Below are 10,344 nucleotides of genomic sequence, written 5' to 3'. Positions count from 1 at the left end.
CGTCTGGAGGGCACGGCTCTCGGGGGCAGCGGGCAAGGGGCACCAGGCCGGAGAGGCCACCCTGGCTTCCGACCCACAGCCACTCACCGGAATTTGACAAAGCACCATGCTACAGTCCTTCATCACCCTAATTGGGACCGGCTAAGAATCCCAAGAGAGATAACTACCATTTATTTGACACGTCACCGTTGTACAAAGCACACTTCACTTCCATCACCTCCTGTACAGAGGAGGACAGTCGAGGCTCCTGGAGGCTTGGAGAAGTTGACTGGCTTGCCCCCGCTCTTGCCATTGACGATGGTCTCTGCTTACCGGGCCAAGCACTGTACCAGGGGGATCTCAAGGTTATACTCTTTATGCATGAGTGCCCACAGGTGGGGTGTTATTCTGCCCATTTTCTAGATGGAGAAACTGAGGCTCGGAAAGGTTAACTAACTTGCCCAAAGTCACACAGGGAGGGGCAGAGCTAGAACTGGAGCCCAAGGGTGCGTGGCTTCAAATGTCACATCTTCCGATGCATCATAATCAAATACAGCCCTCGAAGCCTGGTGTGCCTTTCTCCTCTGGCACTTAGCGTCATGGATTTTAGTGGACACTTGAGGTGTCTTTGTCCTATGAGCTCTATAAAGCAAGGAGGGTGGTTCGTCTCGTACCCTAGCCCATTGTTGTAGTTGACACACACAAGCAATCATTGTTGGGTAAAGGCAGGGGTGAGCCCCACCTCTGGCCCTCAGACTGCAAACCTGACATGTCTCCTGAACACACGGCCATTCCCATTCCAGAGGCATCGGAGCTGTGGTCCCCAAGGAACCCCAGATCTAAACTCGACTCCTGTACCTCCGGGCCACGGTGAGGACGCCACTCCTCTCCGGAATCCAGCTTTCTCATTTGGACAAGCATCTTGTTGGAGCCCTGGGCTATCGCAGATGACAGTTCTGAAAGTAGGTTGAGTTTTACTCAAGAGGACAGGACCTAGCACGTTCATTGGTGGAATAAATTTTTTTTTTGCAAGAAAAAAAAAGGTGGAGCTAAAGTCCACAGAGTTTGTAACATTGGCCCCGTGGTATTCTCCACACTTACTTTGTCCTTGTCAGATCCTTGAAGAAAGGAGAAGTGGCACCTCAGAAGGCTTAATTCTTTGTGACTAAAATCCTGGGAGAGTGAAACACATACGTGTGCCCCCCAGTATCGCTACTGGGCTTTGCTTCCGCTTGGAGACTCATGCTAGATGTCGCTCCTGCCACTCCCCCACCTTCCCGTCACCTCCATCGCAGGGCTGAGCTGGGCTGGATGACCCTTCCCCGTGCTTACCTCGGGGCACACATCCCTTTGGCATGGAAATTGCCTGCTTATTTACCTATCTCCCAGGAGACTGTGCGTCTGCGTCTGTTTATCTGCGTCCCCGTCTGTTTATCTGCGTCCGACTGCCCTCCGCGCCAGTGGCTCTTTGTGTCTCCAGCACTTACGCGGAGTGCAGCCCAGAGCCGCCACTCCAGAAATGTCGAGGGATTGCACAACCTCCCCTCCCTCTCCGGCAGGGTCCTCTGCTCTCTCCGGGGCACGTCCTCACGCTCCTTCCGCATGACAAACTGGACCACTCCGCAGGGTCTCTCCCCTCATGCCCATTCCAAAGATGAAGAGGCGAAGATCCAGGGCGCTGACAGGCTTACCCACCCCCACGTGGCCAGGGGGCGGTAAAGCCCACACTCAACTCCTAAAATCACAGACATTGGGGTTGGGGGAGGCCTTGAAGGCCACCTGAAACAGAATTCTTCAACCTGGTTTTAGCAAAGGAAGCTTTGTTTTTATTTCCTTGGTTCATTCTCTAGTGAAATCTTACTCCAAATCTTGCTGTGAGAGGGACCTTCCCTTGATAAAGGAAAAGTAGAAAAACTGAATGTCCCTGAGCTCAGCTCCTCAACCTATCCTCAAGAGGAGACAGGTGACGAGCGCCATTGGAGGACCACTGATCCTAGCGAACATTCTAGAACAGTTACATCCGCAGTCCAGTCCTGAGCCCCTCCCTTCCCTGAGGTTGCCTCCCTCATTCACAGGCTCCCCCTTGGTCATATCTGTGTTAAGCATTGGGCTGGATGCCGTCTGCAGTCCGGGATGCCAACTATATTGGGCCTAGAGTCCGCAGACCCAGTTTGGCCCCCGGTCACACCGTTTCCTGACTGGGAACCTTGAGGAAGTCCCTTGATCTGTCTCTCCTGCCTTGGCTGCTTCATCTGCAAAATGGCCCCGCAGCTCTCAGCTCACATTGAATCAGAGTCTGTTGCCCCACGAACGTGAAGCCTCCGTGCACAGACTGGGTGCCTGCACAACGTTTCCAGGGCGCTGATGGCACCTGCTACCTCGGGGCCCTCCAGGGTCCAACGCTGAAAACACCGGGAAGGCCTGAGACCCCTTTTGTGACGATGTCCCCTTTTTCACATTAGTACTTGTGCATTTAAATTTACAGCCACTTGCCTTGTCTCACAAGGGCGCTGGGTTTCTGTTTGTGTCCCCCCATTTCTGCTAGAGACATGGATTTCAGGACGAAAAGGGGGTGGGTTGACTTTATCTCAAATACCAAAAAAGCCAGGTTACAGGTGGGAAACAGAGGTGGCCGGCGTGGCATGGGAGCACCGGCCTGTCCAGAGCTCAGGACGCTGACAAGCAGAGAGTCGAGGGAAGGAGGAACTCAGGGGAGGCGGACGGCGGGGAGGGGAGCCCCCCAGCCCATGTGCACCTTCCGCTCTCCCCAGAGGTGATGACGGGTGCCTTGGCATGATTATTCTTTCAGGTAGCGCTGTGTGTTGCAAGGCTCCCAGATTCCCCACAGGCCTCGAAGGGAGGACGGAGACCAAGTTGTCACAGGCAGAGACCTCCTGGAGCAGCTTTTCTTCCTCTGCGCCCCGTTATCTCCCGTCTGATCTGCAGGCTGGCAGGGACTGCTCTGGGAGGTGCCTCCGGTCCCGACTACCAAGGCGTCTGTCGCTGGGAACAGTAACAATAGTAATCCTCCAACGTGAGCATTGCATACCCTGTCCTCTCGCTGCACGGCTGCTCGGTGTTCTAGATCTCGTGTCTTGAGGTCACACGCCCTCCTCTGAAGCTGGGGAAGCTGAGGCCCACGGTGGCTGGGCTTCACAGAGTGCACAGGCAGAAACACCTGGACGGGGACCTGGGCGCTTTCAGTCTGACTCCAGCCCTCCTTCTAAAGGCCTTTCCTTCTAGAAACATCCAGTAACCTGAGCCCTCTAAGGAGGGGTGGTCGAGAGCAGGGACACAATGCCCATTGCCCCACAGATGCCCCTGGTCAGCCAAAGGGCAGGCATGAGGCCCCATCGCGTGACGACATTGCCCAGGGCCCCGGGACAGCAAGGCCCAGCCAGCAGCACCCTTGCGAAGTCTTGGACCATCGCCAGCGCACTCAGGTCTCTCGTCTTCCCTCTGTGGTTGGGTCAAAGAAGGCAGGTTCCCTTGGGGCATCTACTGCCTTTCCCTTTCTCTCGGCCCTGGAGCCCTCAGACCAAGGCCAAGTTCAGAGGTCTTGGGACCAGAGTGGAGGCACCTGGTGCAGAGCCAGAGGCCGGGGTTCAGCACGTTCAGTTTGTTCAAAATGCACATACCCACCGTGCCCTCCTTCAGGGGCGCCACAGTTTCAGAGGGAGCTGGGCAGCGTACTTTGGACAAGTTGTCCCACTAACTCACAGTGGCTTCACCACAGAACCCAGAGCCAAGGAAGGGGCTTCATTTTGCAAAGATGGAGGCAGAGTCCCAGCCACGGGAAGTACTAGACAGGCATGTCGGTGCATGTACCAGAGGAAACTGAGGCTCTATGATTCTGTGGCCCAGGACCAGAGGCTCCCGTCTCTGAGCCTCAGTCCCCATACTAGGACCATGCCACTTGTAAGGCCCTTCTAACTGACAATCTGCTTCTACCAGGTCTAAGTCCTGCTTGGGTCCTCTAGAGCCGAGCAGAGTCTCGGAGGAGGTGGTCCTTCCGAAAGTACAGTGCTTCAGAGTCCTTCTCAAATTTTTTAAAAGTTTATTTATTTGAGAGAGAGAGAGCAAGCAGGGGAGGGGCAGAGAGAGAAGGAGAGAGAGATAGAAAGCTCAAGCAGGCTCATACTGTCACCACAGAGCCCAACTCAGGGCTCGATCTCACGAACCGCAAGATCATATCTTAGCCGAAGTCAAGAGATGGGCACTTAACTGACTGAGCCACCCAGGCGCCCCCAGAGTCCTTTAATGGAACAAAGACCAACTTTCACAGCCCCACCCCAAAGCCTTAAGACTCTTCAGTATCAAAACAGGCACAGAAGACAGAGAAATAAAAAAGATGATGAGGGAAGACAGGACAAGGGCAAATGGGGTGCGTCCCAGTGCTCACGCCTGTGCTCCTTCATGCAGATTTCCATTGCTGGGGTCCCAAAGAAGCTGACCCTACCTCCCACTCCAGGAGCATGACCATGGCTGAGCCCATCACTGAGGTCCATCCACCTGCAAAAAGTGATTGGCCCAAGGGTAGGCACTGGCCCAGTGAGAGGGAATCTCAGGATATTTGCTGAAAACAGAGGAGAAAAATCCTTTTCTGTCTCTTTCTGGATACAAAGAAAGAAATGCATAACAAGTGCTGGGAACCTTTGGGCAACCAACAAGAGAACCAGCTTTAAATGAAACTGACATCATAGGAGGCAGAGTGAAGAAACAGAGAAAAACCAGGTCTTCAGAGGCATCTTTGAGCTGCTGGATCAAGCACTGCCTGAAGCACACACTCTAGACTTTTTATTTCCATAAGCCAATAAATTCTCTTCATTACATAGGTCAGCTTGAACTAGGTTTTGCTACGTTCAACCAAACAGTCCTGATACTGCCCTCTCGCTCTGAAACATGGTGTGAGGGTGTAGCTGTTTATGGTAATCAAACTCCTTCACAGGACATGTCTCAGCTTCTACGTTAGCCAGGTGAGCGTCAAAGTCAGGTTGCCTCAGAAGGGGGTGAGCTTCACATCTCTGGAAGCATGCAAGGCCGGCCGGCCCTCCCCAAACATTCTGAGTAGGGAATAAGAGCAGGTGCTAAGTCTGGGCCAGGCGCTTCACAGATAGGATCCCATCAACTTGACTTCTCACCACGAGTGTGCGGTACTTACTCTGTGGAGTTCCAGCCTCCTGTCTGCAGAGTCTGCCATTTATCTTCTGGTCAACTCCCTTCTCCTATCAAGTGCCTTCTCTGGACAATCCCAGCCTCACAGCCAGGCTCTCTACCTCCCATCCGTCCTGTATCCCCTTTGCATCATGCTCAGCCCAGCCCCAGAGGGACCTGTGCCTCATGCAAATCTGGCGATGCCTCTCACTGTCCTAACGCCCTCAGTGGCTCCCCAGTGCCTCGCAAGAAGCCCTCAGCCTTCACACGATGTACTGATGTGCCTCCAGTAAGTCCTTCGATGGAAATTGTCCTGCCTGCAGAGACACCACTGCCTCTTCATCCCCAGCCAGCTCATTGCACCACTGGAAGCCACCTGGCCAAAGGGCAGCCAGTCTATCGCTAGAAAGAGGCCTACAAGTGACCGTGTTGTCTGTGTCCCCCCAGAATCTGCATGTGGAAATCCTCACCCCCAGTGCAATCCCTTGCCGTCTCTGCCATGTGAGAAAATGGCCATGAAGCAGGAAGCACCTCACCAGACATCAAATCTCCTGCTACCTTGATCTTGGACTTCCCAGCCTCCAACCTGTGAGATGCCTGCTGTTGAAGCCATGAGGCCTGGGGTATATTTGTTACAGCAGCCCGAACTGACTAAGACATCTGGCATGAGTGTTTTGTCCCTAGAAATGAAGGTGAGCAGCAGATCCATCAGACCCTCCGGGCAGAGGGAGTTTATGCTGATCAGATCCTCTGAGCACCCCACCCCCACCCCTCCCTGCCTCCCTGACAGTTAGGTGGGGCCACATGGGCCATACTGCTGATCAATGGATTATGAAGATAAGAATCAAGAACACTGAGACCTGGTGTGCCTCCTTTGTCCCTCTCTTTTCTTGCTATGAGAGATTTCAGAGCCCACATGTCCCACGGCATGCTTGTGTAACTGTGTAAAGTCACTGGGATTTCGAGGTCTATCTGTGATCACAATGGAGCCTAATCAGTCCTAACCAGTGCACACTCAAGAATTTGAACTGAAAGTTTAAGAAACAAAACAGATGAACATATGGTAAGTGGGGGGAGAGGAGAGAAGGAAACAAAGCACAAGAGACTGTTAATGCTAGAGAACAAATTGAGGGTTGATGGAGGGAGGGGGTGGGAGGTGGGTGACGGGTATTAAGGAGGGCACTTGGGATGAGCACTGGGCATTGTGTGTAAGTGGTGAATCACTGAACTCTACCTTCAAAGCAATATTGCACTATATGTTAACTAGAATTTAAATTTAAAAAAAGATTTTGAATTGAAGATACACAGAGACTCGAACACAAAAGGGTTTCGTGTTAATGTCAAAGTTCTAGGGAAGCAACCAATGAGTTTTGCTTCTGCGCAGAAAATTAGATAATTATTTACGAGAAGTAGATTCAGTCCTGAACAATGTTATTTGTCAAAGTACCTTCCGACCTCCATGAGGCCTGGCTGTCCCGAGGTTCTGTCCATCCCATGATGATGGTTATGGAATATTCCTGGTTCCCTGAGAAGCCTGGTCCTGGCTCTGGAAGCTTTTTTATTCCCACATATATCCTCACAATTACCCCATTAGTTGAAGTCACATGAATGCCTCTGCAACCCAAAGAGGCTGCCAACACACCAGACCTTTATGATCTGGTCCCTGCTGACTTTTCCAACCTTATCTCCTCTATACCTTTCCCAAGTTCCCCAGGCCCAGCCCCAAGTACCAGCCACATTTGCCAAACTCACCCAGCTTTCTTGTGCTTTGTAGATCTTGCTTTAGCCAGGACCTCCCATCCCGCTGCTTCCTCTGTTTATTAAAAGGTTGTTCAGGGGCACCTGGGTGGCTCAGTCGGTTAAGCGTCCAACTTCAGCTCAGGTCATGATCTCACAGTTCGTGAGTTCGAGCCCTGCGTCGGGCTCTGTGCTGACAGCTCAGAGCTTGGAGCTCCTTATGATTCTGTGTGTCCCTCTCTCTCTGACCCTCCCCTGCTCATGCTGTCTCTCTCTCTCAAAAATAAATAAAAACATTTATAAGAAATATTTTTTAAAGGCTGTTCATCCTTCAAACCTCCCCACCTCCCACTCAGAGCCACTCCTTTGAGGCTGCCACAGTTTCTCCAGCTAGAATCAATCACTTCCCCTCCTTTGCTTTCACAGTCCTGAGTCCTATGTTCCATAGTACTATGGAACAAAATGATGCCAAGTCATTTGTTTTGTTATCTGTAAGACACATATAATAATTCTTGCTTTACAAGGTGGCTGAAAGAGCCAAAGGAAACAACGGCGAGAAAACCCTTAGAAACACATAACAAACTAGGTCAACATAAATGTGTGTTGTGACTCTTCTTCCCTGCAGGAGAGCTTTGTTCATTGAGGCCACTGTTATGGTTTGCTATTTGCTTAAAGAAATCTGCCTACCCCAGGCACCCTCCTTATAAGAAAAAATGCAAAGGAAATAGATTAGGTATCAGCTAAGAGGTACATTTAGTTACAAGTAATGGAACTCCCAAACAGCGTGGTTTAAAGCATAAAGGATTCTCAGCAAGAGGTCCAAAGGGAAGTTGTGGTTGTCGCTAAGCAGGACTGAGATCTGTATAGCGCTTTTAACCTTTTCCTCATGCTTACAAGGTATCTGCTACAGCTCCAACCATCACATCTGCATCCCAATAGGAAGAAGGAGAAAGAGGAGACACATCCTTGGCAGATGGACATTTGCTTCCCATTGGCTAAGCCACATGGCCATCCTTAACTGCAAGGAAGTCTGGGAGAGTGAGCGTTGAACCTTCCATGTCCTAGAAGAGAGAAAGTACAGCTTGCAGAGAGTCAGGACGTGTGTTGAGTGAACGGCCTAATATACCGGCCACAAGGAAGCCGTCACAAGGAAGGAAAGGCTGAGCCGTCAGACGGCAGGAACTAACAGGCAGTTACCTTCAGAGTGCTGCTAACTCAGTCACTCGGTTCTTAACATTTGTAGTTCTTGGGTCACAATTTACTTTTCCAATGTCCAGTTTTTCTGTTTGAGACAAACGGCCAGGAGAGTACAGGAAACCTGCCTGGCAAGACCCCGGCGTCCCCTGCAGTGAGGGATGGGGGGGGGGTCCAAAAAGAAAAAGAAGGGGAGAGGCAGATGAAAACCAGTCCTTACATTTCCCTTACTAGGAGGTGAGCTGCCCAGAGGCAGATTCCCTGACTTTCTCATCTGTGAATCTGCCACTCTACCTAGCGAAATGTGCTCACCAAATCCACCGTGACTCGGATGATTTCATTCTGCAGCCAGTAGCGCTCGGTTGTGTTTTCTCCTCTTTCTTTCGATTTGTGCCATTGTAATATTCACCCTCATCGAGAGCATGGGCCTTGAAGCCAGACGGACCAGGGATAGAATTCTAGCTCTGCCAACCCTCTCTCTGTGGCTTCAGTCAAGATACCTGACATCTCTAAGCCTCAGTTTTCCTATCTGTAAAATAGGAAGAATTTAACCAATCTCATGAGGTTGCTCTAGGAATTATGCAATGTAGTGCATGTAAAGCACTTAGTAGACATTCCAACATCAATGGCGTGTTATTATTTTTATGTAGGAATTTTAAGCAATGACATTGCAGTGAGTAACTCCCTACATCTAATTCCCTAATAATTCCTGTTTGGATGCCTACAGGTTGTGGGTTGGATATGTGAAGAGAGAGCAAAGTTCTAATCTTTCTAGTTCATCCTAAAAATAGTTAGCTCTTCTCCGTACATTCTGTCAGCTCAGCAATTCCCATCTAGGGAACTGGGAGATTGTGAAAGGCAATCTTTCTAAACACGGGTCAAATGTTTCCCAGAGTAACCCACAGAAGACGCACATTGCAGATAGAGACCTGGCCCAGTGGTGTGGGGGCGGGGGCAGTCTTCCCACCCAGGCTGGGGTCTGGTGTCTGGAGCGTCAAAGAGAAAAGGGCAAATGGTATGTTAATCATCCTAGGAAAGGGGATATTTTTCTCCTGTTTCCTCATTCAACCATTCAATTTATCTGAAAGACAATTATTGAATGCCACCAGCTCAGAAGCTGGTAAATGCAGCAAAGACGGAAGTAATTAAGGGTTCTTGCCCCTGAGATCTCATGATAAAGCTATTTTTGAAATTTCCAAGCTTCAATGATAAAAGTAATAAATATTTATAAATAAACAACTAGATATTATTATTCACATACATCAATAAGCCTTCATCTTTACCTTAACCTCACGAGATACTTACTTTATTTCCATTCTGCTGATGAAAACATAGGGATACTAAGAGTGTGACAACTTATCTGGGCCCTTTAGAAACGATCTGGAAAGCTTTCCATCCTTGCCCCCAGTGCTAGGGGGTATCTAGCAGATGAGGGGTCAGCACTCATCATAGAAATGGCAAAAGAGGGGCGCCTGGGTGGCTCAGTCTGTTGAGCATCTGACCTCAGCTCAGGTCATGATCTCACTGTTCATGGGTTCAAGCTCTGCGTCGGGCTCTGTGCTGACAGCTCAGAAGCCTAGAGCCTGCTTCCGGTTCTGTGTCTCCCTCTCTCTCTCTGCCCCTCTCTACCTCATGCTGTCTCTCTCTCAAAAATAAAAAGAAAATATCCAAAAAATTAAAAAGAAAAAGAAATGGCAAAAGAACTTGAATCTAGTGCCACTTGGCTGCTGGTAAACTACTAACACCCACTGGACTTTCTCAAGTTCTTGTCCATGCTCAGGCTGTTCTCTCCTTGAAAAATTCTTTCCTACCAACTTCTCTGTGTAGCTACAACCTACTCATCTTTCAGTGTCCAGCTGCACTGCTGTGCCATCGAGAGAACTTTCCAGAATCCCCACACACACACCACCTAGCTACGATCTCTCAAACCTATGTGCTTGTCCATCTCTGTTGACCCTCACATTCTACCAAAAGTGATGATGGGCTGTGTATTTGGCTTACTTGTCTCTGTTTAACAAGTTTTCCTCTGAAGCAGAGACTCTGCATCAGTCAACCATCGCCATGGCCCGGCAGTCATATGCCAATGACAGGGGTTCTAAACCCATTGTGCCCGGCTCATAGCGAGCCTTGGTAGGTGCTCGGCAACCATGGGCAGGATGGAGTTGAATGTGGAATCTGACAAAATGGCAATGTGAAGAAGGAGTTCTTGCATCCCAGAGTTGAAGAAAGCCCAACAGATTAGAGCACCAGACCTTCTGAGGTTTAACAATTAGGCTGCCC

General features: G+C 50.2%; 1 long non-coding RNA gene across 1 annotated transcript; it reads right to left on the bottom strand.

Moving 5' to 3' along the window:
* Positions 1–7,648: 7,648 nt before the first annotated feature.
* On the bottom strand, positions 7,649–9,031 carry LOC115279517. Its single transcript, XR_003903483.1, has 3 exons — positions 8,979–9,031; positions 8,068–8,213; positions 7,649–7,931 (listed from the first exon to the last, which is right to left on the bottom strand). It is a non-coding gene; the product is annotated as an uncharacterized LOC115279517 (long non-coding RNA).
* Positions 9,032–10,344: the final 1,313 nt, after the last annotated feature.

The sequence above is a fragment of the Suricata suricatta genome, chromosome 15 (genome assembly GCF_006229205.1).
Source record: "Suricata suricatta isolate VVHF042 chromosome 15, meerkat_22Aug2017_6uvM2_HiC, whole genome shotgun sequence".
In the NCBI taxonomy this organism is placed as follows: Eukaryota; Metazoa; Chordata; class Mammalia; order Carnivora; family Herpestidae; genus Suricata; species Suricata suricatta.
The sequence above is the reverse complement of the archived record's forward strand: the minus strand, read 5'-3'. Positions and strand labels throughout refer to the sequence as shown.